The sequence below is a fragment of the Stegostoma tigrinum genome, chromosome 5, assembly GCF_030684315.1.
Source record: "Stegostoma tigrinum isolate sSteTig4 chromosome 5, sSteTig4.hap1, whole genome shotgun sequence".
In the NCBI taxonomy this organism is placed as follows: Eukaryota; Metazoa; Chordata; class Chondrichthyes; order Orectolobiformes; family Stegostomatidae; genus Stegostoma; species Stegostoma tigrinum.
Window position 1 is genome coordinate 12,742,494 of NC_081358.1, and position 6,510 is coordinate 12,749,003.

Genomic DNA, 6,510 nt, shown 5'->3' on the forward strand with positions numbered 1-6,510 from the left:
GGACCCCCAGTTGAAGAGCTAACACCAGCACATGTCAACTGGGTCAGTGTTGGGAATTCCATAGTCCTGAACGCCTCATGGTGGTACTGAGTCACTGGAAGTGGGGTGGCATTATTGGAAAGATTGGACGATCAGCATTTCATGCCATGCAGACGAGCAAGGGGTCCTTCAGAAACAGAGAACTGGATCTACCTAACAAGACCATAAATATTGGCACAGATGTGATTTAGATCCCTAAATTAAAGAAACTTCAAAAAGAACTGGCGATGTCTTATTGCTTTAAAAATGATGTACTTTTGATAAGCCCAATGTGCAGTTGAGCCAAGGACCTGGTTGTCATGATATGACCAGAAGTCACAGGCATTTTGCATGATAGTACTCTAGCAAGGGCTGTGTCTAGGGACTATGCTATACCATCATTACCAGTTGAGCTGTAAATAATCCCACCAGAGATCTTCCAGTAAACTGAAAGCTTATTTTTGTTGTTGTGTTCAGATAGCATAAGAACTTACTACAGCATGTACAGCAGTGCTTAAAATCTTTCAAGTGAACAGGTAGAACGAAAAAGGCATGGCGACTATAGGGACAAAAAGCAAACATAATGGTAATCCAGGCATGGACACAGTTCAGCAAACAGAGAAAAATAAGTACCAAAAACAAGAAGAAGACTAGAAAACTCACTGAGTTGGACAAAACGGCTGCAACCCGTACTAAACACTGAAATAAGTTCTTAAGCCAAAAACAGAAAATGAGCACCAAGTGCAGAGCTGAAGACACACAAGAAGTGTAAAAAATTAAACAAAGCAAAAGTAAAAAGTAACAGAATTGCTGACACATACCTGCAGATCAATGTCTGACAAAGACAAAAGAATAACAAATGGATGGGTACCAAATCTCTCAGCCATGGAAATAAGATGGATTGATGGCACTTTTAGAAGTTTGAATGGTCAGTAATTCATGGCTGTCCTAAAAAGATACTGATGTTCAGGTTGAGTTTAAGCTTTTTAAGCAAAGAATGCAGCTGGGCCTCACTACAGAACTGTTGGACAAGCTATAAAAGTTTTGGTAGCAGTTGGAAGCAGTTGGAGGAATGGAATTGTGGGAGATACAGCAGTTCGGATCGGAAATTGGCTTGCTGAAAGAAGACAGAGGGTGGTAGTTGATGGGAAATGTTCATCCTGGAGACCAGTTACTAGTGGTGTACCGCAAGGGTCGGTGTTGGGTCCACTGCTGTTTGTCATTTTTATAAATGACCTGGATGAGGGCGTAGAAGGATGGGTTAGTAAATTTGCAGATGACACTAAGGTCGGTGGAGTTGTGGATAGTGACGAAGGATGCTGCAGGTTGCAGAGAGACATAGATAAGCTGCAGAGCTGGGCTGAGAGGTGGCAAATGGAGTTTAATGCAGGCAAGTGTGAGGTGATGCACTTTGGTAGGAGTAACCGGAAGGGAAAGTACTGGGCAAATGGTAAGATTCTTAGTGCTGTAGATGAGCAGAGAGATCTCGGTGTCCATGTACACAGATCCTTGAAGGTTGCCACCCAGGTTGACAAGGCTGTTAAGAAGGCATACAGTGTTTTCGCTTTTATTAACAGAGGGATCGAGTTCCGGAACCAAGAGGTTATGCTGCAGCTGTACAAAACTCTGGTGCGGCCGCACTTGGAGTATTGTGTACAGTTCTGGTCACTGCATTATAAGAAGGATGTGGAAGCTTTGGAAAGGGTGCAGAGGAGATTTACTAGGATGTTGCCTGGTATGGAGGGAAGGTCTTACGAGGAAAGGCTGTGGGGCTTGAGGCTGTTTTCATTAGAGAGAAGAAGGTTGAGAGTGACTTAATTGATACATATAAAATAATCAGAAGGTTAGATAGGGTGGATAGGGAGAGCCTTTTTCCTAGGATGGTGATGGCGAGCACGAGGGGGCATAGCTTTAACTTGAGGGGTGAAAGATATAGGACAGATGTCAGAGTTAGTTTCTTCACTCAGAGAGTAGTAAGGGAATGGAACACTTTGCCTGCAACGGTAGTAGATTCACCAACTTTAGGTACATTTAAGTCGTCATTGGATGAGCATATGGATGTACATGGAATAGCGTAGGTTAGATGGGCTTCAGATCGGTATGACAGGTCGGCACAACATTGAGGACCGAAGGGCCTGTACTGTGCTGTAATGTTCTATGTTCTATGAAATGAATGGCTACACACAGTCAATATTTCAGGTTTATTTGATGAGAAGAGAAAGCTCCTGTAAAGATAGGGAAAATACAAAAAGATCAGCTGCATGTAAGGGCCAACTTTGGAGTTCGTCACTTAGAATTGATGCCCACTAGACAAAAGCCAAAGGAAACAAAAGATCAGTTTGTGAGTAGATGCCCTAACAAAAGTGACAAATATGACTGGTCAGAGGATGAACTGTTGGAGGCATTAGTAGAGCTTGTGATTCCCTCAACACTCATTGAAGCTTTCCAAAAAGACCACTTGGAAAAAAAGAAAGGTCAGAACTCTGAAACACTGCTGACAGATAGCAGAAAATATGAAACCATTATAGCTGGACAACAGCACCTATTAGCATTAGATGTAGCCAAAAGGCTCTAATGAGGACAGGATGAAACAAACAGGTTGTGTGGTAATGCAGTCCACTGCAAGGCTGTGTTTCTTTCCAAGATATAGAAGAGGTATGGCACTCAAAAAGACTGTGCCAGCCTTTGCAGGGCATCTGGCTCCAAAAAGGGGACGCTCAAACAGAAGACAGATGTAGAAATATGGCAACAGCGGCAAGGAGTGCACTGAGAAATCTGTATAAACACGAGGCGTTTCACAAAGTTCACTGCAAGACAGACCTGAGGCAAGATCCAGCATGGAACAGCTCCCAAACAACGAATAAACAAGCCTTCCACATTCACAATGTAATACATTGTGTGGATAAAGTCAGGCAACTAGAAATGTTTGCCTTAATTGATATCACATGCCTAATCACGCACACAAAGTAAAAATTGACATGGGAGCTAGTGCAGATGTCCTACCAGCCCAAATTCTAAAGGACATGTACCTGGATTGTTGGAATTCAATAGTGCAACTGACAATCGCAAAACTAATTGTATTCATTGGGTCACACATCCTTTATTGGCTCATTAAAAATACAATGCAACAATGGCACTTTGGCATGGAGCAACAAATATTTTACATCAAATGCATGAGCAGGCTAGTAGTGACAGACCACCAGTGTTCTCAGATCTCAATAATGTGACTGTCCATAAGATCACCAGAGTGCACCCAGGGCAGCAGAAGAATATATGCACTGAGTTCGATTTGATGCCATAGGAAAGTGTGTTACTGCACAAAGATAAAGCAATTCCATCCATCGATTATTCTATTCACATCCAAGAAAAGCTTTACCGTGAGTTGGAGAAAATGGAATGCAAAGACATTATCAACCATGTGCTTCACTGCATTGTTACCTTGGACATTCATAGTATGTTTTCAGTGTGGCAGAAGGCCATGTGCCTATCAAGTCCATACTGACTTTCTGAACAGCATCCCATCAGACCCACTTCCCCTGCCCTATAACCCAGCATTTAACCATAGCTAATTCACCTAGCCTGCACAGCCCCCAGACGCTATGGGCAACTTAACATGGCTAATGTGCGCATCTTTGGAGGAAACTGGGAGAAAAGCCATGCAGAGAGTACATGCAAACTCCACAAAGACAGTTGCCCGAGGGTGGAATTGAACCCAGGCTCCTGGCACTATGAGGCAGCAATGCTAACCACTGAGCCACCATAGTGCCTCAAGCACATTGCTATGATCCTAACTGATGTTGGTACTGGACAAATCAGCTGCCAGATTGAAGCCTGGAGTGATAGATTTTTTATTTGCTTTCTTTTAACAAAGTGGTTTATCACTGAAATATAAGCACACAACATTGCAAATTTTATTTTAATAATAAAACTAACATTAATTAGCCAAACAAATCATGATAAAATGGACTATACCAAATCATCTCCTTATAACACAATTGAAAAAATTTTAAACACAGCACATTCCTAATAATCCTAAAACACTTTTAAAAATTGAAAGAAGGAATGACAGCTTTATATGGTACCCAAAGACACCACTCCTGCATTACCCCTACCAGACTCCCTGTCACTAACTCCTTCAAAGGTTGAAGTCACTTCTGATTTTAACTCATAGACTTGATCAGCAGGTAGTTTTTCTTTGGAGCTGCTCATGCATGTGAGCTTAAATGTACTTAGATTCGAATAACCACCTCATGATTTTAACACCAACATTTTTCGTTCGCGAATAACATTCACATTTTACTCTGAGGCAATCTAGTTTCACTATATCCTTCCCCTTCTCAGAAACACTTGTGTATGCAAGAATCTTCATTGATGGATTTCAAGGGACTGCCCAACAATCAAAGGAAAACTAAAAGTAAAACTATATGTCTTATGTAAGACATGCTATTTTCCTTAACGCTGAACAAAAACCTCTCCTTAGTATGTTTAGCTTGTTCAGTTGTAAATCCCTCCCAACGTGCATAAAATCACATAATCCTAAAGCCGAGCATCAAAAACTGTGTTCACTAAAACACAGATAAGAGGAACTGCAGATCCTGGAGAATCCGAGATAACGAAGTGTAGAGCTGGATGAATACAGCAGGCCAAGCAGCACCTTAGGAGCACAAAAGATGACGTTTCAGGCCTAGCCCCTTCATCAGAACTGGTGGTGGGAGAGAGGGTTCTGAAATAAATGGGGTGGGGGGGAGGCAGATTGAAGATGGATAGAGGAGAAGATAGGTGCAGAGGAGACAGACAAGTTAAAGAGGCGGGGATGGAGCCTGTAGAGGTGAGTGTAGGTGGTGAGGTAGGGAGGGGATAGGTCAGTCCAGGAAGGACGGACAGGTCAAGGGGGCGGGATGAGGTTAGTAGGTAGGAAATGGAGATCCTGCTTGAGGTGGGAGGATGGGATAGGTGAGACGAAGAACAGGTTAGGGAGGTGGGTTGAGCTGGGCTGGTTTTGGGATGCAGTGGGGGAAGGGGAGATTTTGAAGCTGGTGAAGTCCACATTGATACCATTGGGCTGCAGGGTTCCCAAGCGGAATATGAATTGCCGTTCCTGCAACCTACGGGTGGCATCATTGTGGCACTGCAGGAGGCCCAGGATGCACATGTTGCCTGGGGAATGGGAGGGGGAGTTGAAAAGGTTCATGACTGGGAGGTGCAGTTGTTTATTGCGAACTGAGCGTAGGTGTTCTGGAAAGCGGTCCCCAAGCCTCTGCTTGGTTTTCCCCAATGTAGTGGAGGCCACGCCACGTACAGCAGATGCTGTGTACCACATTGGCTACAGAAATGCTTGCAAGTTAATTATTAACCATCTATGCAGAAAAGTCCCCATGTTATTCACCCAAAACCGAAAAACATTCACTTACAATAAGCAATATTAAAAATATAGATAAATTACACAGTCGACTTCACAATATGCAGCATAATGATGCAAATTTGAACAAATATGCGCACATTCCAGGATGTCAACTAATCGACAGCATGGACATGGGAGTGAAAGGTGTGCTCAAAATTGATCTGTTAAATTTGGTCAGCATAATTGTATCCAACTTCAATCATTACCCGCTAATGACTCATAAATAAATGTGCTTTGGAAAGTTACCAGTGAACAGTGATGCAACATAATGAGCTTTTGTTCTTACAGAGATGAGCTCTGCTTCTGATGAGGTGTAACTTTCAAAGGAAACAAGTAATTACACCAGAAACACTCCACCAGGATATATTGTCCCAACTATACCAAGGACAGAGGAGTATAGAGCAGATGAAATGACATGCATGTGATATAGTCCATTGGCCAGGTAATCAATAATGAATGAAAAGTTGTTGAGGATGCACGAGGCATGTTAAAGCTGCCAGGCATAGCAATGTAGAGAATCGTTCCACCCACATGAAATTCAACCTGCACTTTGGTCCAGTACTGCCACCTATCTATTTACCACAGATGTAGACAACTTTACCTCCGTCACTAATTATTTCCCCAAATTTCCAATTGTTCGACACGTGAACAGTGCTTCAGCACACCCAAGGCAGACACATTGAATGACACATTAAGCCTGTTCGAAACACTTGGAGAAATAATTTCTGACAACACACCACAATGTGTGGGCAAACCTTTCAGGGATATGTGCGAATAGGTATTGAACCACGTAACACTGTCACCATTATAAAAGGACTCTCGCTGACTTTTCATTTTTTAAAAATAATTTTGAAATGACTTGCGGACTTTGGGACAGCTTGTGGTAAAAAGACCACACAAACTTTGTTTTTTTTGTGTGAGGTCGGGCCTGGAGGCTAAGGAAATGCACAATACCCAACATGTGCAAAGTAAACACAAAGAAGACACCCAGACAATGACAATGTGATGCAGCCCCAGGATAGTAACCAACACACTGCTCATATGCCAGTGAAGCAAGTACAGCCAAGGGCATGATTCACATTTCCAAAGGT